This window comes from Taudactylus pleione, unplaced genomic scaffold (genome assembly GCF_031769625.1).
Source record: "Taudactylus pleione unplaced genomic scaffold, aTauple2 ptg000398l, whole genome shotgun sequence".
Classification (NCBI taxonomy): Eukaryota; Metazoa; Chordata; class Amphibia; order Anura; family Myobatrachidae; genus Taudactylus; species Taudactylus pleione.
In genome coordinates, this window is record NW_028284800.1 from 162794 (window position 1) to 189228 (window position 26435).

Genomic DNA, 26435 nt, shown 5'->3' on the forward strand with positions numbered 1-26435 from the left:
TGATTCACTACGGACCGCACTTCTGCTTATATGCACGCAGCGCAGTTGCTAATATCAGTGGTGCTATTTAAATGTTTGCATTCACATTCGATCGCAGGCAGACATAAGGACGCCCACTTCCCCTTACTCACATCCGTATACTAACACCGGACCCTTATGCATCCTCTGCAATCGCAGTCCCATACGCAATTGCTAGTTCGCACACGTGCACTGCTCATGGGCAGTACGCAAGAATCGACCAATTGAGTGCGTATAAGCTACTGCGTTCCTTGCTGAATCAGGCCCATAGTCAAGTGGTCACTTCTTGTCAGTTATCATGTGGGCACTGCCCATAACCTATTTCTTACGACAATGCTAGCTGGTGAATTGCCAGGAAACTTTAGTACCCTATGGCAGCATTGCTGGGAAACCACTGCCAGCAGAACGTTTTGTGTATTTATTCCCACGCTCTGCCAGGGGAGAGAAGATAACTAATATGAGTGAAATCTAGATTGTGAAACACACCTGAAAATCAAATATTTACTAACATTCCACAGTTATACAGAATACATGATCTAAAGCTCTTTAAATCAAAATATTTGCTTCCAATGCTGCTGAATTGCGGTGTTCCTGTGCTTTCTGCAGGGGTTCTCATGCAGGGATGTAGTCTGGAAGCCAACAGTCTAAATGCCGATGCAGGCTTCCAGACTACTTAATCCCAGTGAGGCTTGAATGACAGGCGTCTAAATCTAGACGCCTGTCATTTTACCGTGGCCGGAAGACCGGCGCCCGGCATCCCGATCAAAGTGATGCTGTGCGCCACAGCGGACAGCCGCGGGGGGGGGAGGGTTAGGTTTAGGGCTCCCGGGGGGGACTTAGGGTTAGGCACCCCCCCGGGAGGTTAGGGTTAGGCTAGGGGGAGGGAGGGTTAGCATTAGGCACCCCCGGGGGGAGGTTAGGGTTAGGCACCCCCCGGCGGACTTAGGTTTAGGCAGCGGGGAGGGGGGGTTAGGTTTAGGCACTTAGAGGGGGGGTTAGGGTTAGGCACAGAGGAGGAGGTTAGGCACCCCTAAGTAGGGTTAGGGGGGTTAGGTTAGTTGATACTTACCTTTAGGACGATCGGGATTTCCTCCTTTGTCGGGCAGCCGCTGTCGGGAATTGAACCGCTGGCCATGCGGCCGGCGGTAATACAGGAGCCCCATTTCAAATTTCAGAAGTTACTATTGTAAATGTTGTACCAGAGTGGGGGAGAAGCAGAATGATGGAGGAGTTGAGCCTAGTACAGTAGAACTATAGAGGAAATAAGTGAGAAGGACTCAACATGACAGAGGATATATGGAAGCACTGTGGAGTGAGGTCAGAGGTAAAGCCGAAGACAAATAGAGGAGGAATAAAATAGCAGAGAGAAGTCAATAAGCAATGCATAACATGATGCATGGGATGGAGGAATGATAAATAGGTCTGACTGAGGACAGCAACTGAAGCATAAACATGGAGATGAAATTGGGAAGGAGACAGGAAGGACAGTGGTAGAGACAAGGAGAGAAATTAGAATCTGAAGGCTGTAGGCAGCCAATGGTGTTGTGTTTTGTGTTAGGGGTTGGGTTTAGTAGGTGATTATTCATCATCACTTCATTTTTACAAAAGCAGGTGAAAATGAACATTTTCACTTGCAATTGTAAAAATTAAGTTTTCGGGCCATTCATCAAGAAGGAAAAGCAGGAGATATTACAGATATCTCCTACTTACCTTCTGTTTGTGGAATGGCCCGCTGTCCGCCATATACTAGTATCACAGATATCTCCTACTTTCCTTCCTTTTGCGGAATGGCCCGCTGTCCCCATACACTAGTATCACAGATATCTCCTACTTACCTTCCTCTTGCGGAATGGCCCGCTGTACCCATACACTAGTATCACAGATATCTCCTACTTTCCTTCCTTTTGCGGAATGGCCCGCTGTCCCCATACACTAGTATCACAGATATCTCCTACTTTCCTTCCTTTTGCGGAATGACCCGCTGTCCCCATACACTAGTATCACAGATATCTCCTACTTTCCTTCCTTTTGCGGAATGGCCCGCATACACTAGTATGGGGACAGAATTCACCAACTTCCGAAAATACAATATTTTCGGAGCTTGAGTGGTCCGGGTTGAGAAGAGGTATCCTTTTTGATCCCACCGCCCCTGTCTGGCTCCTTCCGCCAGACGTCAGGGCTCTTGTGCGCATGAGCGACCTGCTCCAAAAGGAGCAGTGAATCCGCGTGCAGGAACAGCTGATTCGCATCAGTTGTCACCGCACTGGAGCAATGCTGAATTGCTCCGGATTCCGCGGAGAGTTAGAATGTTGATTATCGGGGTCATGAAAAGGCCCCATAGGCAGGGATCAAATATCATTCATCATGATAAAAAAAAATCATGAGTGATATTTTAGTTTTGAACTCCTCACGAGTGAACTGTTAAATTTAATCCTATTCATCATTCCTCTGGGGCCTATTCATCATACCTAAACTTTCTCTAGAGGTAATTAGGTTTAGAACTCGCATGGAGTTTTACCTAATTACCGGAGGAATTCATCATTCCTCTTCCCTATAACTATCTATTCCGAAAAGCTGTCATTTTTGCGAGGATAGCTTTTCAGGAAATAGATAGTTATCCCTCTCTACACTAACTTACCGCAGCTGGAATCTGTGCTGTGCATGCGCTGTTACATCTGTAAAACCAGCGCATGCGCAGCACTACCTACAGCTGCGGTAATTTTGTGTGTGCCCCCCCTCCGCTCACCTCCCCCCATCCCCGCACTTACCTGCCCGCTGCAGCGCCGCCGGCTCCGATGGGTGTTCTCCCAGCTGACCACAGTAGTTTAGAAAAAAAAAGTTGTTGTTTTTTTCTAAACTTTATTGTGTTCTGCTGGGAGAACACTTTTCAGACCAGCCTCCGGAGCCAGAGGACGGACCAGAGCACTGGAGGGAGACGCCGAGGGACCTACCCACGCTGACAAAGGTAAGTGTTACCTGCTATTTGCCACCTCACAGTGGTGAATAGTAACTCAATCAAATTCCGAAAATACATAATTTTCGGAATTTGATGAATACCATGATTTCCATATCCCCATACTAATGTATGGGAGGTGTGGAAATGAACACAGGGGGACCTAGCAAGGAGATGTCAGTGATATCTCCTATGTTGAGTCTCTTCATGAATACTAAAATAACGTTAATTAAGGAAAATGGCCTTAAAAACGTTATTTTAGTGTTGATGAATAGGCCCCCTCTGTTACAAAAGTATCACTTCCGAAAAGATGCTATTTCTGCAAAGACACCTTTTCGGATATGTGATACTTTTCCCCTGTCAGTGTCCCCTCTCCAAACACAGTAATCCTCCGTCTCCTCTCTACGTTGTCCCCCACACCCGCTGCCGGCTCTTCTGTATTGTGTCCCAGTGCCCTTGTCCACCCTCCCCCATGCCCGCTGGTGTCAGTGCCGCCCCCCCCCCCTCTTACCACTGGTGCTGGTGTCAGTGCAGCCCCCCCCTCCTTACCCAGCAGCTGCCAGTGTTAGCGCCAGCCCCGCTCCCCCCGTGGCCACCGGTGTCAGTCCCTGCTCCCCATGGTCGCTCAACCCGGCTTATTTCAACCTGGCCCTTTCAAACTGCACAGTAACCCGGATTGCTGCGCGTTCACGTGCAAATGCCCAGGTTATTGCTTGTAGTGTGAAAGGGGTATTAATTAGTACCTCAGTCAGTATGATAGTACCATCTATGCACAAGCATAAAACCTGGACTGTTAAGGTGCCTTGATCACAGTTTGGGAAACCATGATCCATACTTGCCAACTCTCCCTCATTGTCAGGGAGACTCCCTGAGATAATAGCAATCTCCCTGTCTCCCTGATGAGTCTAGCAATGTCCCTGATTGCACCTTACCCCCATTATGTAGCTGTTATAGTAAAAAAACAAAAACATATATATATTCAAATGGGATCATTAGTATAATTTCCCTGCATTGGGTATAAAGCACAATGATCCCTATGGCTACATGCATTTTTTGAAAAGTATTAGTGTGTTTTTATCTACAAATAGATTTTACTAACTGCTTTGGGGCTCATATTCATTTGGATGTAAGTAAATTTTATGACACGCCTCTCAGATGTAGCAGTACACGTTCACTTTACCGCATAGGTGTTGCTTTCACAATCTCCCTGAAATGCTTTTTTAAAAGTAGGCAAGTATGCCATGATCTGAGATTAGTATTGTGCATAATAAGACCTCCAGTGACTTCCAGTTTCATCTGATTGGCTCCAATGGGATGTAGTTATCAGACCGGCAGATGGCATGCCAGTCTGAATCCCGACATTGAAAGTCCAACACGGGGCTTAAGGTAGGCATCCAAATACAGACGCCTATCTTGATTCCAATGCCAGAGACTTAGGTTTAGGGACTAAAGGGGAGGGTTATGGTGCGGGGTGGGGACGGTAAGGGTTAGGCTACAAGAAGGGAGGGTTAGGGAAAGAAGGGGGAAGGGTCGGGATATCAACCATTGGGATGCTGCTGTCGGTATTTTGACAGGAGGCATCCCAACAGTCTGCATTACATACCGATTCCGGCTCCAAAATGTATAATAATAACATTTAGGAAGCATACGGTCATACCCATTAGCATTTTACTATGTAGTGGGTATGGAACACTAAAACAAGTTTCTAGTGTCACAACTGATTAATAAAAACTTATATAAAATGCATTTTAAAAAATGAAGGTGGGCATAAACTTTTATTCTGCACATTATCCCAGGGTTTAATTGCTTTCTAGTACATGCAGCTGCCAGGGCTTTACATAATTAGGCAAATAATAGCCATGGAAAGGATTATACTATAATCACAGAGCTGTCAATCTTTTTTCTTCCTTACCATAACAGTTTGTTTATATACAAATGTGAGCCCCTCATTGGCGGCCCTCCTCTGTTGGGAAAATGCGCTGTAAACATTTGTGTTGAGATCAGATGGCTCACGTAAAACAAAGCAATGGCGAAATTGAATTGTCACTGCATTTTGTAAACTGAGGTTTTAGAGAACTGGACAAACCGGTAGAAGAGGTTGAGCTGAGTGGATGGAAAATAAAACTGCCACTAGTGATGTTAGATTACAGGTTCTACTCTGCATGGAATGTGCGTTATAAATACTTTTATGTCAATGTGTACTAAAACTGACCTGTCACTTACACATTAAACAAGTGTTACATTTACTGGGTGTTACAGCTGTATAGCTCCTACAGTTACCATTTCTCATGTCTATATAAAGTTAGTCATATTCAGGGCAGCTACATTCATAGGCATTGTACACTTTAAGGTATCTGTGGTGTGTCACGCTGAGTGTACTTAGAAAATGAGAGTTGTATACGTAGGGTGCTTTCATTAGAGATGTGTAAACCCAACTCCAGTTCCCAAGTATGCCCAACAGGTCATGTTCTCTGGATTTCTTTAACAATGCACAGGTGAATTGATCTACTTTGCTAAGTCAGTAAATAGATTCCCACCTGTTTCCACAGACAGAAATCCTGAAAACATGACCCGGGGTATTTGAGAACTGGAGATGAGAACTACCCTAGAGGAATTATGGAGAGCAGAAAGCACCCTTATTGGCATCTCATTGGCGCCTATTTGTACAAGCCTTTTATGCATACTTGCCTAGTAGTCACACAATATTTCAAAGACACTTCTGTATTTCTAGGAGCTCTCCTGCACTTCCAGGAGAGTAAACCAGCCCATCCACTCTCCCAGTTTAGTAGCAGTAGGTGGCCTTGATGTCACAATTCACAGCAAATCTTATAATCATTCACTTCTGCTTGATGCCACATACCATGGCATTGTACAGCAGGAGGGGGGAGGAGGTGGCGCTCTGCAACAAGGCATATACTTGTGGGAAGGATTTAAAAACAGATGAGTATGTTTTGATGCCACATACTATGTACCAACAAGGCTGTCAACCTGAGAAGCTTTCAGTAGGAAGTACTGCTGCTTTCAAGAAAGGCTCCTGAGATATCAGTGAACCTCGTGTTCCTGGCAGGCATGTTGCAATGTGAAGAGATAGATCCCCTTCCGTTTCTGTATGATGACATCATCTGCCAGTGTCCAACGTCATTCCCTACCATCCAAGTGGGCATAGAGGGGGAATATATTCTTGTGGCGTGCGAAGCGTGCCACCAAGCCCACAAGGGGCCAACTTTCTTATTTTCCTGGAGAGTATGGGCAGACACCTCCACTTCCGCCCTCACGTCACTTCCAGGTTCGGCTAGTGAAGGGGATTTATACTCTACCATGTTGCAATGGCCATCCCTAATAATTCTATAAGTATGGTAACAATGCAGCAGTCATCCAATCAGATTGCAGGGCCTATAAGCCATTCAGAATGTAGTTTGATTTGAGGTTACGCCTCCTTAGGTCAACACTTGAGGATGTGGTGCTGGAGTCTGGAGGACACTCTGGGTAGGATGATGGTTGTCAGAGAGGAACAGGGCTGTAGGAACTGTATCATGTGATCACCTTCCAACATTCTGTCTGGCCAGTGAGCTATTTCTGTGTCACGGCTTAATACTAGTGTTTCCAAGTTGGGACTTTAACCTCTTCGCTGTGGACAATGAGTGGGACTCGTCCTCTGTATATACACTGAAGTGCCAACAGTCATGGGATAGCAGTATGTAAAGGTAATGGTAGGTGCGTCACATACTGTGATGTCTTGAAAATGCCCAGACCTGCATCAGTTGTAATCTGACATTTCGTGAGTCAGTTTGAACACCGGCTAGACTGCTCATGGCAAATGCAACGTGAATTTTCAGAGTTCGAACTGGGGATGATAGTGAGTGCCCGATGGATGAGACATTCTATTTTCCAAAGTTGTACGCACATTCAACATTCCTCAATCTAAGGTGTCACGTGTGTACTGGGAATACCTCATGGAAGGCATTACCACTCAACGTGGGCAGTGCAGCGGCCATCTGTGGGCATTTCAACACCGTGGCAATGGAAACTCACACCCTTCACGAGTAATTGGATTGACCCCTTATAGTACTGCAGCCATGAAAGCACAAAACTGTAAAGAGTAAAGACGCGTATCCACTAGACGATATTTTGAACGACTGAACCAATGATATCATTATCGTTCAGTCGTTCACTGTATTGTCCAGTGGATATGCCGTCAATGACCAATGTTCGTCCAAACCTGCTGTCCAGGTTCGGGAATGAGGGAAGGTGCCAGCATTGAACGATATTGTTAATGATATCGATAACGACAATGAGCACACCACTGCCGGGGTCACACTAAAAGATATCGCTCATGGAGCGAATCGTTTAGTGGATATGTGGCATAGCACGTAACACACTTGTTGTCAGTCATCAAACTAAAGTCGGATTATAGACAGTTGTACTGTGTTTTGTATATATGTGATATTTATGCATCTTAGGTATTGTTCATAACCGATGAGCCCTGTTAGAGATTATTACTTACAAAACATATTAAGCTTCTCAAATGATTGTTTCACCTATCAGATTCCTGTCGATGTTCCTGCCCATTAATAAACAATAAAAAAGTCAGAGCCGTAGTCACAGATACAGATCCTGTGTGGAATAAAACTCTGTTGTCAGTCTTAGTGCATACACAGCAGTAGTGATAGAAAGTAATCTTGTAGTGCCTGTCTATTTATTTTGCTAAGAACAGCTATAAGAGCGTTGTACGATACCTTATTCCCATTTTGTCCACAGAAAAGAATTGACTATTTTAAATAAAGTTAGATTTTCTATTTTTGAAAATAAATATATATAGTTGCTAACATTTATCTATACTGAGGACTAGGGTGCCTGGCTGTGATTGTGTACTTTTCATCACCTGAGCCTTTTCTCAACACACCACCAACATGCAGACTGATTCCCTCTACCCTTGAGTCACTGCTGATGGGCAGTAGAGTAGGCACATTACATGTGGCACAGTGTACATGGACCCAGGGCTGTCATAAGCTTTCCAAATGCATTAGGTGGCAGGAGGCACCCCTGGAGGGCCACCTACAGCCTCAGACAATGTAAAATCCTTGTGAATCGAAAATTAGTAGGTAGGATGCGGCATCTCCTGGTTCTTGTGCTGGACTGTGACATCATAGCCCAGCACCACACTCCCATCATATAACAGATTGGAGGGGCAGCAGCCAGCTTGTCAGCGTCCGACACTCTGCATTTAGGCATCGAGGGCACTTTTACAGTAATGCATAGGTGACATTATGCCTCTCTCAGTGTTTTACGTGCCCCATTACCATTGGTCTCCTAGCTGACCGCCTAGGCTCACCTAATGTCAGGACCGGCAGGGTGTGGTCCTGCGTGGACCTTCGTGTACCACATTGCCTGCTATAACATGTCTTCTGAATTTGGTTATAAACGTAAACTTTGAATTATTTAAAAAATAAAATAATGATTAACGTACAGTATATAGCCCAGACAATAGGTATGGATAGTGAAAAACACATTCAATATACAGAATATGCGGCATTTTATGGTCCAGTTTGTCAATATCGAAAATAAGGACATTCCCAGGGACAAACGATCAAATTCAGGACCATGGAATAAGAGACCATTTACAATGTGCAAATCTATACAATCACAGCCTCACACCTCAACATGACCCATCTCAGACAGGTTGCAGGAGTCTGCTCTGGATTTCCCTGCTTATATCTGCACAGAATTAATATGAGCTGAATAATTCGTTGTTGTATAAAAATAAAACTCTAGCATCAGTCATGAAATTCTCTCCAGGTTACTTCATTGGGGGAACTAGTGTGACAGGAACAGAGCAACGTGTCCAAGGCAAAACACATCGCCTTGGCAGGTAATCGGCCTGAAAATTAACACAGTAATTTGCAATGAGTTAAAACATGAATGATGTGGATACAGTTGCTCTTTGCTGGAATTACTGTGTTTGTATTGGATATTATTGGATTGTGAAACACTATAAACAGGTCTCACCTGAAAGTATCACTCTACAGTACCTGAATTAATGGTGAATACAGCCTTTGTGAGGAGAGAACAGGCCACCTGCCAGGCAACAAATAATACAATATATACAGCCACGCACTTCGCTGACTTCCTGCCAGTGCAGAGAATAAGAGATGAGATTTATCATGTTAACCTTTTACTTGTCATGATAGGAGTCAGCTCTGTGGGTGTCTGTGTGCACCCAATATCTGTGCTGCCTCGGGGTTCATGTGTGCGCACATAGAAGCCGGGCGTCCAGCGGAGGGATCTGAAAGGATACCTTTTTCGCAACGCAGACCTCCTTCCTATAGGAAGGAGCCAGGGTCAGGGAATCAGTGCCATCTCAAGATAGTGTGAGGGTTCCTGCGATCAAATTTTTGTTCTATAATAATACTATGGGGACAGCGGCCAGATTGGGACTGAAAGGTAAGCAGGAGATACAGTACATGAGATATCTCTTGCGTTACTATTATAATGAATGGGCCGATACTTCATTTCTAGAAAAGTAGGTGAAAATGTTAAGGGAAAATGAAAAGACCCCACTATATCACTCAGTGTAAACAATAAGGATGTTATTAGTCACCGAGGAGTTATGTGACCACGTAAAGGCATGATGTTTCAGGGGTATGTAGTCAGGATGCCAGCGGTCGAAATGCCGACCTCCAGAATCCCGACACTGAATGCCTGGTATGGGACCAAAGATAGGCATCTAAATACCGACTTCTATCATTAGCCCCATGCCGAAATCCCAACGCCCAGCATACTGAACGTAGGTTAGCCGAGCGTCACGACCTGTTAGCCATGGGGCAGGGAAGGGTTAGGTTTAGGCACCCCCGGGGGGGACTTAGGGTTAGGCACCCCCAAGGAGGGTTAGGTTTAGGCTAAGGGAAGGAGGGGTTAGGGTTAGGCACCACCAGGGGGAGGTCAGGTTTAGGCACTCCCACACGGAGGGTTAGGTATAGGCTGCGTGGAGGGGAGGTTAGGGTTAGACACCATGGGGGGGGGGGACTTAGGGTTAGGCACCATCCCCGGAGTCTTAGGGAAAGGCACCCCCAAGGTTAGGGGGGGAGAGACGGCGTTGGGGTTATGACCTGTCGGGCTTCCAGGGTCGGCTTTTAAGTCATCGTTATTTCATTCCCAACCCGTTTCAGGCTGTGTGCTTTATATAATGTCACAGAAAGCTGAGGTGATAGGATGCTCATTTCCTAAGGAACACAGAACTAGTGTAAGTGTACGAGCCACATTCTAGAGCTTCATAATGATATTCTGTTTAGAGAGGTGGGACTGTAATGTTTCCTGTCTATCTGAGCAGTAAGTACAGGGTGGGAGGGACGGAGTAGCAGACAAGAAGTGGGCAGCTAGCCCGATACATGAGGGGAGGTGAAGGCATCTCTCCCTGAAAACAGTGAGGAGTCCTTCAAATTGTTCTTACGGGGTTCCCATATTTCTAGTCATGCCCCTAGCTAAAACAACACCATTAACATGTATTAGTTAGTGAAGGTTAGATTAATGGTACTGGAAAGCAAAAATGAAAGAGTGTGAAATAGATTATGTTCAGAGATATGAAAAATATCTCCAGGCCAATTGTACTCTAACTTTGAACACAATGAAATAAAATAAATGAATAATAAGAAAACATTCTGTGTTTTCAAACACCGCGGGACTGATTCTGAGTCAGACGCAAAGTGGCTGTAACCAGTGGTGGCTCCGGAGGTGGGGCTGCAGCACAGTTCAAAATTCAAATAGGGGAGCCACACCAACTGCCAGTGAATCCCAGCCAGGGATGTTTGGCAGTGTTGGAAATGGCAGTTGGTGTGGTTCCCCTATTTGAATTTTTAACTGCGCTGCAGCCCCACTTCTGGAGCTGCCACTGGCTGGCGTTAGCCAGATTTACTACCTTATGCTAATGCAGGTATCCATAACAGCTAATGCGGAACATCGAGAGGGCTTCAAGAGGGAAGTCACACTACCCGCTGTTGTTCTGTCTGCAGCCATCATCATTAGTATTGCCACTTGCACCTGCTCCATGCTGAATGCAGAGGCTTCCCTTCGCTGTGTGTGCGCCTCAGAATAGCACACTAGCTACACGCCACTCCCATAATACTACCGCAACACGGATCTCTTGTGTGTGGCCACAGAGTTACCTTCCAGAAATGCTTATTTCACACAAAGGGACCTATTCATGATATCAATTGTCAGTGTCCGAGCGGACCCCGATATATAACATTCTAACTCACAGCGAACGCTGGAGCATTTCATCATTGCTGCGGCGTCGAGACATCTGATGCTAAATCAGCTGTCCCCACGAGCGACTTGCAATGAATCTTTTCACTCCTCCTTTTGGATCAGTGATGCTGATGGGCATGCATACCCACAAGAGCTCGGATGTCTGGCGGAAAAAGCCGGACAAGGGCGGAGGGATCCAAAAGGAGCGGGTTGTGAACCCAAAGCGGGACCACATGCCATCTGACCGGCAGAGAAAGGTAAGCAGAAGATATCTGTGATATCTCCTGCTTTACCCTCTTGATGAGTGGTCCGATAACTTAATTTTTAAAAAAATGTAAGTGATGATGAACAGGAATCAGTATGTATGACCGCCGGCCGCATTCAAATTCTAACGCCAGAAGACCGGCAGCAGCGATGATCCCGACAGGGGATTAGGCCCAAAGGAGAGATCTGGCCAACATCTGTCCGACTCAGAATGGGAGATATGCAGATACGTATCAGTTCGCTTCTGTGCAGGGGCTCTTCCAGTAAATAAAACAATGAGCAAACAGCAAACGGGTTATATAGTAAAGCAGAACATACATCCACAAGTTAGATAGTAGGGCAGAGCAATTACACAATGAACAGATAGAAGCAAGTTGCTTAGGGACCTATTTATCAATAAGTTTTATCACATGCAACAAGTTTTAAATCTTGCTGCGTATGATAAATGGTGCTCAAGCCAGCTCCCAACTGTCATATTTCAAATAGATGAAGGTTAGAAGCTGATTGGCCGGAGCACCATTATCATATGCAGCACGTTTTAAAACTTGTTGCGTTTGATAAAGCTTGTTGATAAATGGACCCCTTAGTACAGTGGAAGGAGAACAAACAGGGCCAGAAGTGCTGAAAAGACTTAAGGCACCCATCCACTAGACGATTAAATTGAGCGATCGAACGATAACGATATCGTTATAGTTCAATCGTTCAATAATCGCTTGCAAATCGTTCACTAAAATGTCTAAAACGACCAGCGATGTGCGCTCCCGCTGTTCGTTTTAGACATCTATCATCGGACAAACAAGCTGTACAACTGAGCATGTTAGGAGGTGATTGATGTGCCTACACTGAACGACTGCTCGTTCAGTGTAGGCACAGCACAGACTGACAAAGGACTGCACAATTACAATGTCGTAATCGTGCAGTCGTTTTGAGGTCTTCTAGTGGATGTGTATCTTAAGGGGCCTATTCATGATGTTAATCCGATAATTAACATTCTAACTTGCTGCAGCTACCGGAGCAATTCATCATTGCTCCGGCGTGGTGACAGCTGATGCGATATCAGCTGTCCCCGCGAGCGGCTTCACTGCTCCTTTTCGGAGCAGTGAATCTAATCACTGCTCCTGTCAGAGCAGTGACAGGAGTGCGCATGCGCACAAGAGCCCCGACGTACGGCAGAAGGAGCTGGACAGGGGCAGATGGATCGCAGAGGATCCCTCATCGCAACCCGGACCATAGGGAAGGAGTGAGTTGCGATCCCGGAGCAGGAGAATTCATCATCTGAAGATCTTCAGTCAAGCTCCGAAAATATTATACTTTCGGTGCTTGATGAATTCTGTTCTCATACTAGTGTATGGGGACAGCGGGCAATTCTGCAAAAGGAAGGAAAGTAGGAGATATCTGTGATCTCGTGCTTTACCTTCTTGATGAATGGCCTGATAACCTAATTTTTACAATTGCAGGTGAATTTGCTTTTGTGAAAATTAAGTGATGATGAATAGGCCCCTAAGTGGTTTATTACTAAAGTGCAGGTTTTTAGAAGTTGCCCATAACAACCAATCAGATTCTACTTACCATTTATCTAGCACCCTCTAGATAATAGCTAGAATCTGATTGGTTGCTATGGGCAACAACTACACTTCTATAAATATGAACTTTAGTAAATATAACCCTAAGCAATATATTTATTAATCAATATTTGTGGGATATCCCCCGAAAACAGAAATTTTTTTGGGGATACCCCAGACGTAGCATGGAGGGATCGCAGCCGATATCTCTAATATATACCACGGTCCCTCCATTTCTGACAGCAGAAGCAGCCCACATGTCTATGGGGTTTGCTATGAAGTCGGATGTACCAAACTTCAGAAAGCTTGGCCCCGGACGTGAATGCCGTCTGCGGTAATGTAGCTTATTGCATTTTTTACTAGAGAGGTTTTCCTCTGAATCCCTCTCCAGCAACCTCCCGATGATGCATGCACCGCCCGTCGGCCTCGCATGCACATTAGCCGTGGGGGACCCAAAGCTGGAAGCTCAGTGATAGTATAAGCTATATAGTATAAGCTCAGTGATAGTATAAGCTATATAGTATAAGCTCAGTGATAGTATAAGCTATATAGTATAAGCTCAGTGATAGTATAAGCTATATAGTATAAGCTCAGTGATAGTATAAGCTATATAGTATAAGCTCAGTGATAGTATAAGCTATATAGTATAAGCTCAGTGATAGTATAAGCTATATAGTAAAGCTCAGTGATAGTATAAGCTATATAGTATAAGCTCAGTGATAGTATAAGCTATATAGTATAAGCTCAGTGATAGTATAAGCTATATAGTATAAGCTCAGTGATAGTATAAGCTATATAGTATAAGCTCAGTGATAGTATAAGCTATATAGTATAAGCTCAGTGATAGTATAAGCTATATAGTATAAGCTCAGTGATAGTATAAGCTATATAGTATAAGCTCAGTGATAGTATAAGCTATATAGTATAAGCTCAGTGATAGTATAAGCTATATAGTATAAGCTCAGTGATAGTATAAGCTATATAGTATAAGCTCAGTGATAGTATAAGCTATATAGTATAAGCTCAGTGATAGTATAAGCTATATAGTATAAGCTCAGTGATAGTATAAGCTATATAGTATAAGCTCAGTGATAGTATAAGCTATATAGTATAAGCTATATAGTATAAGCTCAGTGATAGTATAAGCTATATAGTATAAGCTCAGTGATAGTATAAGCTATATAGTATAAGCTCAGTGATAGTATAAGCTATATAGTATAAGCTCAGTGATAGTATAAGCTATATAGTATAAGCTCAGTGATAGTATAAGCTATATAGTATAAGCTTAGTGATAGTATAAGCTATATAGTATAAGCTCAGTGATAGTATAAGCTATATAGTATAAGCTTAGTGATAGTATAAGCTATCACTCTGCTTCCAGTTCTTCCCATAGACGGGCTCTTAGGGACAGGTAAGAGAGTTATATTTGTGTATCATCAGCATAGAGGCGGCATGAAGGACAACGGAGTTGATGAAATCACCAAAGTGTACAGAAGGAGGAGTCTTATGGGGTGAGATGTGGGATGCCATGTCGGCAGATATTTTGGAGGTGAAATTGGTAGTGAAGTCAATAGTATTATGTTCCTACATTAATTAATGAAGTATATAAATGATATTTTCGGCCTGATTCAGAGGTGCGGCCATTTTTTTCAGTCTGCTCATACATCCGAGCCGCACTGCGCGTGCGTCCCGGTGGTCACCGCTGAAAGCTGCAGAAAATATTTGGACGCAGAGAGAGGAATTTCAGTGGGCGTTTCTGTGTGGTAACGGGTGTGGCTAGCCAGATGCGGCAGTGTCACGGTCAATGTCTTTGACTTTTGTCACAGTTGCCCTGTCGCTAGCGGCCATGTAGAGACAGAGATTCTGCGCCACCATAGGGCTGGTGCAGTGACCGATGGTGCGTCTTAATAAGCACAGCAGTGGATTAGTGCTGCCGCCAGTGGGCTTCTCTGTATGAATCTCATTGGCTGCGGCAGTAGCATAAAGACATGGACTAGTGCTGCTGCTGGTGTGTATCTCTGTGTGAATCTCAAAAGACGCGGCTGCAATAGCGTGCATCTCTGAACCAGGCCCTTTACTTCAGCATGACAAACAGTATAGACATATTATTAGTATAGAATAGTATTAGTATATTATAGTATTACTGTACGTATCTCCTCCACACAATAAAGACATGCAATATGTGCATTGAAACAATATAATTAAGAATGTAGCCTATGCACTCATTAGGAACCAGTGACATTACTGAGGCATGAGTCAGGAATTGTACACTAGACTGATGGACTTTAATATTATGGGGGGAATTCATTTAGCTACAGGACTTGCTACGGGCTTCTAGCTTCCGTATTGTGCCCTGAGCTATTTAATTATATACTGCAGTAAACCCCATATTCCACGGTTAGCCCAGCAGCTAATGCGCAGTAAGGCATAGTATCTGTAGCTATGCATTTATTGCGTGCAGTAAGTCCGCGATTAGCCCTGAGGATGCACTTAATGTGGATTTATGTTTGCAATTGCATCCTCCTAAGATTCGAACATGGGTTTACCGTGGGCAATGATTGAATAGCTTTGGACTCGTGCAGAGAAATAAAGTCTGTTCAAATAAGTTTATGGCTCTTATGTAATAGGGTGCGACTTGCATCCGCTGCTGGAACTCCTGCGGGTCTTCTCGCATTTTTAAAGCGGCAATCATTTTAAAGGCAAAACCAAGCTGGTTCTGTCTTTAAAATGATTGCTGCTTTAAAAATATGGAAAGAGTTGCAGGAGTTCCCGCAGCTGTTGCAAATGGCACCCTATTACGTAAGCCCCAATGTCTGAATAGTCTATATATATATATACATATATATATATATATATATATATTGTGACACAGTCAGGATAGGTGTCCCTCTCCTGGGGTAGATGGACTCCCTCTTTACACACACAGCAGCTGTAGAAACAGAATACAAGTCAGGGGTTCTCGTACAAACTGGTCGGCGCCATCAACAAAACACGTGCACAGTACTTACAAGGATTATCACCAAGTGTTTCTGAACAGGCTAGTCTGCCTGCTCTCCCATGTGTGAGACACTCAGCCACAAACAAACCCAGCTTATATTAGCCATTACCAGCTGCAAGCCCTAATGAGCCTGTTACCAGGCTGAAAGGCCCAAAACCTGGAGTGGCCTGTGGATGGAGCCCTCCCTCTCCTCACATCCACACCCCCAGGACCCAAACCGGCTTTTCTCTAAAGTCGACATTTCTAGTCTGTTTTTCCCAAACAGACTTCTCCTGGGGGTTTCAGAACACATATGACAGGAACCTAGGACATACATATAAGCCATTCCACACTTCTCCAGTGCTTCTATCACTATATATATATATATATATATATATATATATAAAAAACAGCGGCACTCACAGGACTTGTAAAGAAGACTCCAGACTCCCAAAGTCAAGTTCAACGTTTTAGTCAAACGACTTTTATCAAGAAAGGGTTCTTGATAAAAGTCGTTTGACTGAAACGTTGAACTTGACCTTGGGAGTCTGGAGTCTTCTTTACAAGTCCTGTGAGTGACGCTGTTTTTTGCATGTGTACATTTTGGCCTGCTTGGACCACCAGAGGGCACCCAGGCATTTGTATGTTATTTAGCCTGTGGAGTGCCGACTTTATTGTGATATATATATATATATATATATATATATATCCTTTGTTAGCGTTTAGATATATAGACCCAGATGCTAGCTTAATGGTATGTGCTCTTTGTTTGTTTAAGGTAATTTATTACTGGCAATACTAGTGGGAGTGTTTTTGGGGTAGTTAGTAATCAGTGGCTTCACATGCTAGGTCTCCTATGTAAGGTTCATAGTAAGGCTGGTTAGCCTTTGGCTGGTGTGCCCTATCTTAAAATTGCCCGATTTAAAAGTGCCAATTCAATTTTAAATCGATTATTGGCATTATATCAGCGTTAAACAGAAGTGAAACAGATGGAAACCCACCAATCTACAATCAAAAACAACCCAAACATTAATTGGACAAAGTGGAATTAACAATTGTGAGTTCACATTCTCCATACTACTAGCTCCTGTGGAATACATAACCAGGACTTTCATCACTGAACTCCCTGTCTGGTGGCTACATACACCCATTGCCTCCCTTGCTACTATTGCTGTTGGCTCTGTGCTTTACATATAATCCTAATGCATACTTATCTGTGTTAATGTCAGTTTACCTCTATGATAATGTACTTTTACCTTAGCTCATTTTCTAATTCTTAAATCATCTAGCTCCAACCACTGTATATTTTATTATTTAATTTCTGCTCCCACCAAATCTCCACTTTTCTTTATACTCAATAATAAGCTTTTGTTTTACAGTCACACTATTCCCACACTGTACTCTTACTTGCATTTCTGGAAATCTGCACTCTCTCTTACATTCTGTCTTCATTCCCACTTTCAACTTTTTCTTCCCCTATTTACATCATCCTTACCATTACAATGTTTTCTTCAACCCCCACCTTCACTCAGTGTCTACCTAATCTTTTGTTTTGCCCCTTGCTTCCACCTTTATCCTTTCCCCCTTGTCTCTTCCACTTCCTCTTCCCCTTATCTCCTCTCCTCTGTTTACCTTCCTCCCCATCTTCTCCCATTACTCCACTTTCATTCTCTTATACTCCACCGGGGTCCTTCTACTCACTGCTAATGCCTCCTCCCACCCCCCTCTCCATGTCCCTTCACCCCACATCCATCCACATATCATTAAACTCTCTTCCTGCCCACCTTCTGCTGGTTCCCCTTCTATCACTGGAGACTGCACCATCGCTACACTCTATTCATCTCGGTTCCCCAAATGAATCTCACTTCCACGCTACAGCAACTCTGATAATCTCATTCTAATCTCTACAACAAACTTTGTCTCTCTATTCTGTGCCCTCTGGAATGCCAGGTCAGTCTGTAATAAACTGGTCCCAACCCATGACCTTTTCATCTCCAACTCCCTGAATCTCCTAGCCATTACTGAAACCTGGATTTTACCTTCTGACACCACTTCTCTTGCAGCTCTCTCCTCTGGGGGCCTCACCTTTTCCCACACCCCATGACCTGGGGGTCGCCATGGTGGTGGTGTTGGGGTCCTCCTATCCCCTGGCTACTCATACCAACACATTCCCTCTGAACCATCCCTTACTTTCTCTACATTTGAAGTCCATGCTTTACGCCTCTTCTACTCAGTACACCTCCGAGTAGCTGTCATTTACCGTCCTCCTGGCCCTCCCTCCAAGTTCCTTGACAACTTTGCTTCCTGGCTCCCTCACTTTCTCTCCTCAGACCTTACCTCCATTATCCTAGATGACTTCAATATTCCAATTGATATCCCCACAGAATCCTCTGCCTTCAAACTCCTCACCCTCACATCTTCACTTGGTCTCTCCCAATGGACCTCCTCACCCTCCCATGTGAGTGACCATTTGCTTGATCTGGTCTTCACTCACCGATGTGATATTTCTGATCAATTCCCCTTTCCTGATTTCTGACCATCACCTTCTCTCTTTTAACCTGTCCCTCTCTCCTTCCCCTTCTCTACCTCCAAAAGCCACCATCATTAAGCGTAACATTGACACTATTGACAGTTTCCTTTTCTTCCCTGCTTGACTCGCTTCTCTCTCCTATCCTTTCTCTCTTCTCTCATGACCAAGTCACTTCCCTATACAACACTTCCTTACTTCTGCTCTGGACTCTGTTGCTCCGGCGATCACTACTCACACTCGCAGATCTACTCCTCAACCCTGGCATTCCAAATGCACCAGATACCTGCAAAAGTGTTCACGAACCACCGAGCGACAGTGGAGAAGATCACTCTCTAAGGCAGATTTTCTCCATTTCAAATCTATGCTCTCATCCTATAGTGCTGCTCTCTCCCTCTCTAAACAGTCATATTTCAAGATCCTCATCTCCTCTCAGTCCTCTAATCCCCAGCGTCTCTTCACCACTTTCAACTCCGTCCTTCGCCCACCGCCTCCTCGTCTCCCCTCCTTGCTCTCCTTAACTTTGCTACTTACTTTACATCTAAAATTGATTCCATACGTCAGTACATCATATCCAACCAGTCCCCCAGCTCTCCACCTCCTCCTTTCCCAGATCACCCCTCCCAATCAACTTTACCAACTCTAACATCCTTCTCCCCTGTATCTGGAGAGGAAGTCATGGCCCTCATCCGGTCCTCCCCCCATCTACCTCCCCCTTGATCCTATCCCCTCCCGCCTCCTCCCTCTTTCTGCCTGCTCCCATCTTGCCCACCTCATTAACCTCTCCCTCTCAGCAGGCACTGTAACTTCTGCATTCAAGCATGCCCTTGTCTCCCCCATTCTTAAAAAACCTACCCTTGATCCTAACCTTCTTTCTAACTACCGACCCATCTCTCTCCTCCCTTTTGCCTCCAAACTCCTTGAGCAGATTGTCTACAAATGCCTTACCACTTTTCTTTCCTCCCACTCCCTCCTTGACCCTTTTCAGTCCAGCTTCCATTCTCTCCACTCCACTGAAACTGCCCTCACAAAAGTCAGCAACAACCTCCTTGCTGCCAAATCCAAGGGCCACTACTGTCTTCTCTTTCTCCTTGACCTCTCTGCTGCTTTTGACACTGTGGACCACCCTCTCTTGCTGCATATCCTTCACTCCCTTGGACAGTGCCCTCTCCTGGCTGTCATCCTACCTCTCTGGCCGATCTTACTCAGTTTCCTCTCATGACTCCTCTTCCCCCCACAGCCTCTTACAGTAGGTGTTCCCCAAGGTTCTGTTCTTGGACCTCTTCTATTCTCCCTCTATACTTCCTCACTAGGTGAACTCATCAGCTCTTTTGACCTCCATTATCATCTCTATGCTGATGATACTCAAATCTACATTTCATCCGCTGATCTCTCCCCCTCTCTTCTGACTCGTATCTCCAACTGTCTCTCTGCTATCTCTTCCTGGATGTCCAAGCGATTTCTTAAACTTAATATGTCTAAGACAGAGCTGATCGTCTTCCCACCCTCCCACATAACCTCACTTCCCACTATTTCTTTATCAATTGATGGAGTAACTATCTCATCTAGTCCCAAGGTGCGCTGTCTTGGAGTTATCCTGGACTCATCCCTCTCCTTCAAACCACATATCCAGAACCTCTCAGTTTTGTCGTTTCCATCTCAAAAATATTTCTAAGATCAGACCCTATCTCACCCAGGATGCTACAAAAATCCTCATACACTCAGTGGTCATCTCCAGATTGGACTACTGTAACCTCCTCCTATCTGGCCTCCCCAAATCCCATCTCTCTCCTCTCCAGTCTACCCTTAATGCTGCTGCACGGCTTATCTTCCTCTCCAAATGCTCTACATCTGCCTCCCCTCTCCTACAAGCCCTCCACTGGCTCCCCTTCCCTTTTAGAACCCAATTTAAGGTTCTCACGCTCGCTTACAAAGCCCTCACCCAATCTTCCCCCATATACATCTCTGATCTCATCTCCCTTCGCTCTCCTCTCCGCTCTCTTCGTTCAACTAATGGCCTTTCATGCCAGCTGATTACTTCCTCCCACTCCCGCCTCCAAGATTTTGCCCGCACTGCTCCCCACCTCTGGAACTCTCTACCACTCCCCATCAGACTCTCCACCTCTTTGCAATCCTTCAAACGGGCTCTCATGACCCATTACTTCATCAAAGCCTTCCAGCTATCATTCTAACTCCCTGATACATACACCTTCCTCCCCATCTGCCCCATCTACCCCATCTGTGTCACCCCTGTTTGTCTTCCCCTCCCCTTTTAGAATGTAAGCTCTTATGAGCAGGGCCCTTTACCCTCTTGTACTTCTCCCTACTTTAGTTTCATCTACTTCTTACTCACCACTAGGGCACCTAACACTTGGCTGCTTATGCTCTGTCGCTTATCTGGGTGTTATGGTCACTAATGTAGCAATATATATTATATATATATATATATATATATATATAAATATGGTATACAAAGCCTGTCACAGTTTTGTGTTAAAAATTAAGCTTTTTAGTAAGGGCAAAGGTTGTCAAAGAGATTGTTTTGCTGCAGCCTGTACACATAATAGTGCACTCACACCTAGTTTATAGAGTGTGATGTGAGTTTTGTGCCCTAAGCTTTAATGGCAGTAGCACACAGTATGTTTCACTATTCAATATGTATACAGTACCAAGATAAATTAAATAAAAACTACGGTACTGTTTGTCTACACCTCACATTTGTATCCCTTTAGTACCCTGTGCTGTGTTTATCTTCATCTGTGAATTTGAATATATTCAAAATGGTATTTTGTTTACTACAGTTCACATCACATTGCACTACAGGATGTATTATACGGAATACTTGGGAATTAGGGAACCATATAGAGTTGAATAAAGCTATGCAGCCTGAACTTATGTATGAGATACGTAAATGCACAAAAGTGTGCAGCACATATCTGAAGATAGAAGTGTCTCACAAGACTGTGCAGGAGCACGTCACACCTAGATACGCTATAAGCCCATCAAGATATAATTTAAATGTACTTCTAAGTCTATATTGATGCATCTGCTTAGTAGATATGACAGTGGTCATTATTGACTTGATAATAATGACTGTTGATTACTACTGTATGTCTTTAAAAAACAAATAATTTTAGAAGCCCACATTACCCACCTCTAAGTCCCATAGGTCAATCCAGTAACAGCACTCACAACCCTGGTATGGTTACAGCTAGCATGGGGTCTGATCACTGGGGTGCACTCATCAATATTGCATTTTTCTCCTGTTCCTCCTTCTTCTAATAATGCATGAGTATAATAACACCCAGTGGTTGCGTCAACTGTTGTTGTGGAGATTATAGGTTGTTGCTTTTGTTGTTGTAGAGATTGTTGGTTATTATTGTGGCAACTGTTGTGGCGATTGTGGTTGGTTGTTGCGGCTATTGTGGATTGTTTTTGTAGTTGTGGCGAATGTAGCAACTGTTGATGCGGCGATTGTGGGTTGTAATTGTGGCAATTGTGGGTTGTTTTTGTAGTAGCCATTGATGTTTTTTGTAGCTGTGATTGTGGGTGGTTGCGGCGATTGTGGATTGTTTTTGTTGTTGCAGCGATTGGGGGTTGTTGTAGTTGCAGTGATTGTGGTGATTAGAAGCTGTTGTATTTAATGGTTGTCGCTGTGGTTGCAGCAACTGTTGTTGTGGAGATTATTGGTTGTTGCTTTTGTTGTAGAGATTGTGGGTTATTGTGGCAACTGATGTGGCGATTGTGGTTGGTTGTTGCGGCTATTGTGGATTGTTTTTGTAGTTGTGGCGAATGTAGCAACTGTTGATGCGGCGATTGTGGGTTGTAATTGTGGCAATTGTGGGTTGTTTTTGTAGTAGCCATTGATGTTTTTTGTAGCTGTGATTGTGGGTGGTTGCGGCGCTTGTGGATTGTTTTTGTTGTTGCAGCGATTGGGGGTTGTTGTAGTTGCAGTGATTGTGGTGATTATAAGCTGTTGTATTTAATGGTTGTCGCTGTGGTTGCATCAACTGTTGTTGTGGAGATTATTGGTTGTTGCTTTTGTTGTAGAGATTGTGGGTTATTGTGGCAACTGTTGTGGCGATTGTGGTTGGTTGTTGCAGCTATTGTGGATTGTTTTTGTAGTTGTGGCGAATGTAGCAACTGTTGATGCAGCAATTGTGGGTTGTAATTGTGGTGATTGTGGGTTGTTTTTGTAGAAGCGATTGATGTTTTTTGTTGCTGTGATTGTGGGTGGTTGCAGCGATTGTGGATTTTTTTTGTGGCAAAATGTAGCAACTGTTGATTTGGCTTATGTGGGTTGTTGTAATTGCTGCGATTGTGGGTTGTTTTTATTGTAGCGATTGTTTTTTTTGTTGTTGTGATTTTGGATGGTTGCGGCGATTGTGAATTGTTTTTGTTGTTGCGGCGATTGTGGCAACTTTTGTTGTGGCAATTGCGGGTTGTAGTTATGGTGATTGTGGTGATTATAAGCGGTTGCGATTGTTGGTTGTCGCGCCGGTTGCATCAACTGTTGTTGTGGCGATTATAGGCTGCTGCTTTTGTTGTAGAGATTGCGGGTTGTTGTGGCGATTGTTTCAATTGTTGCGGCGATTGTGGATTGTTTTTCTTGCAGTGATTGTAGCAACTGTTGATGCGGTGATTGTGGGTTGTAGTCACAATTGATTTTTTGTTGTTGCTGTGAGTGTGGGTGGTTGCTACAGCTATTGTGGTTTGTTTTTGTTGCAGCAAATGTAGCAACTGTTGAGGTGGTGATTGTGGGTTATTTTTGTTGTAGCAAGTTTTTTAATTTTGTGATTGTGGGTGGTAGCTTTGGCGATTGTGGATTGTTTTTGTTGTTGCGGCGATAGTGGAACCTTTTTTTTATTGTTGTGGAGATTATGGGTTGTTGTGTCAACTGTTTTGGCGAATGTTGCAAGGATTGTGGGTGGTTGTTACAGAATGTGGCAACTGTTATTGTAGCGATTGTGGCAAATATATATATACACACACAAGTGTGTATATATATTTATACTACATTGAGCACGCAGTGTTAATTTTGAAAATTTAGACTAAAAGTAATCGTTGACTACATTTTTTTGAGGACTAAATTGTGATGATAATGAAAATACAAACATTTTTTTCTTTATAATTCTTTATTTGAAATGGTCAATCAAAATACAAATTAGTACAGAAAAAAAAGGGGCCACAAAAGCCCAACACAGACCAAATTTTATAACAATAATAAACATAGAGAAAAAAACAAATCAAAATATTTCACAGGAAAGAAAGGAGCAAACAAAGGGTAGGAGGCGGGGAAGTAAAGGGGGAGAACGAGACACATCAGCATAAGGGTCGATACATAACAAGCATCTAAAAATGATAAAATACAGCAATCTAGGGGGTAAAACAAAAAAGTTGGAGGGAAAACACCAGACGTTGCCCATTTTAATAACGAAAATTATGACAAAATCTGTGTTCAGATTTAAATATGCGACTGAGACTAAAGCTTTAATTTAAAATCCTTGTCAAAATGAACACGGTGAGCGCATTGACATTCATCTGATAAAATGTCAACATGATGAGAATATTGATAAAACGTTCCTGGTGGTCTAGCAGTGACTTATCTAGTGGGCAGGCCCGGCGGTTCCAGGAGTGACCTCATGCTGACACGTTCCGCCAGTAAGTATCCCTAATCCTCTACCTAGTGCCTAATAGTAACCTCCTCTCCCGTTGCCTATCCCTAACCTCCCGTTGCCGCACCCTAGTGGTCCATGTATCTTTCTGTATCTAGCTATCTATACACATACATACATACACACCATACTGTACTTACCTCTCCTCCTGTGGCAAGATGTTCTTTTCCTTTCCTTAGGCTGTGAGGTTCTGCTAGTCCTGCTGCTCCTGTGGGAGACATGTCTTGTAGCCAGAGACATCCCCTTATATAGGCAAGAGATGACATTCATCTATGACCCTTACTTATGGCATCATCCAATTGTGATGTCATAAGTGTGGCTGGTGGGCAAGGTTTCCCCCTATATGGGCATGTTTCCCCCTTATATGGGCATGTTTCCCTCTTATATGGGCATGTTGCTCCCCCTTATAAGGGCATGTTTTTTAACTTATGTGGCATGTTTTTCCCGCATTGTTATTATAACATACATGTACATCTTTTCAGTGCAAGATTAAAGTCCACATGGGCCTGGAGCTGAAATTTATGAAGGACCTATTGTGTGCCACCGCAGGGGAGTTTGATAAGCGTTGTGGTGATGTGACTAGTGATGTGGGGGCGTGCCTAGTGTGTGGGTGTGGTCTACACAGAATGTATCTCCATGGAGGGCATATGTGACATCTACCTTCAACCACTTTATAGTAGAGGTATAACAAGAAAATAAATTCTGAGTGAGAACTGTATGGTTTGCCTTTCCTTTACATTAATAAGATAAGAAAAAAAAATCCAAATTAGTTCACTGATTTTGGCATATTTCTATAAGTGTCCACATCCCTAACCACTGCAGTAAATTAATAAATTAACTGTCTTTTTTGCTGTTGTTGTTTTAAAAAAAATAATGGCAATGCCGGACCACAGCTGCAATGGTTAACTTTTACCCTGGGTGGAGGAGAGAGAGAGAATATATATATAAGCATCACAGGGACTTCCATATAATATAGAATGTAATACAGAGAGCAGCGCAGTGAGTGCCGTATAATACAGAGAGCATCGCAGTGTGTGCCGTATAATACAGAGAGCATTGCAGTGAGTGCCGTATAATACAGAGAGCATCGCAGTGAGTGCCGTATAATACAGAGAGCATTGCAGTGAGTGCCGCATAATACAGAGAGCATTAAGTGACTGCCTTGTAAAAAGTAGTGAGTGCTATATAATACAGACCATCATATAGCCCATCAGTGCCCACCCTACAGTATTATACACTAAGCATCCAAGTGGCCACCCTACACTACAAAGAACACTGCAGATAGTGCCATATAATACAGAAAACTCCAAAGACCACCACAAAATACAGAGGACATCACACCCACACACTATGGCCCCTGAAATGGGATAAGTTAGATAGGAAGCTGCTGGAAGATGTATGGGCCTGATCATGGTCAGACGATATTGGGCAGCTGCAAGGAGGCGGCTGTGTAATACTGTATAGCAAATATCTATATACTGCAGGAGGCATCTATAGGAAGCAGACGCCTCCTGACAGCACGAGCGATCCGAGTGCAGTGTCTGTAGACGCTGCCTCAGATCCCCATCGTGACTATCGGTCTCGCTGGCGGCAGCCCCGGCCAGTCTAAGTAAGCTCCAGCTTATTCAGGCTGGCAGCCTATGAGCCCAGAAAATCTGCATCCACAGGCACAGACCCTGGCCTCGGTACTCCCGGAAAACAGGGGACGACACGCCTCCATTTCTATCTCTCTCTCTCTGTCTATCTATCTACTGTATGTATATATATATATATATATATATATATATGTGTCAGACTATATAACCAAGCTGCTTGGGTGCTCTCAGTGGTGCATAGAAACAGTAGGAAAGAAAGAACTGCGGCACTCCAAGTCTGATGTAAAAGACGATCTATATTAGCATAGAAACCAATGTTTCAGAGCCTCCAGGCTCTTTTTCCAAGGTTCACAAAGTATACATATAATATATACACACACCCCAGGCCGGGTCGCTTAAACAGGACCTGGGGGGCGGAGCTTCGGATCATGGTTGCGGAGGTTTGAACTGCACAGAAGAGGATATTTGGAAGGCCAGGGGCGGAGCTTCAGTCTGTCCAGGGGCGGAGCTTTGAACGTACGAGGAGGGGGGACGTGGGGTGAGTGGTCCGGGATTCGGATCCTAGTTCCACTGTCTGCAATACAGACATCATGTTGTCGGGATTCCGTGCAGTGCTGACAGTG

The 26435-nt window shown here is 44.0% G+C and overlaps 1 protein-coding gene across 1 annotated transcript in view; it reads left to right on the forward strand.

Annotated features, from left to right (window-relative positions):
• Positions 1 to 26435, forward strand: part of VILL (villin like) — a 122549-nt gene that overhangs the window by 25174 nt on the left and 70940 nt on the right. The gene's annotated exons all lie outside the window — the stretch shown is intronic.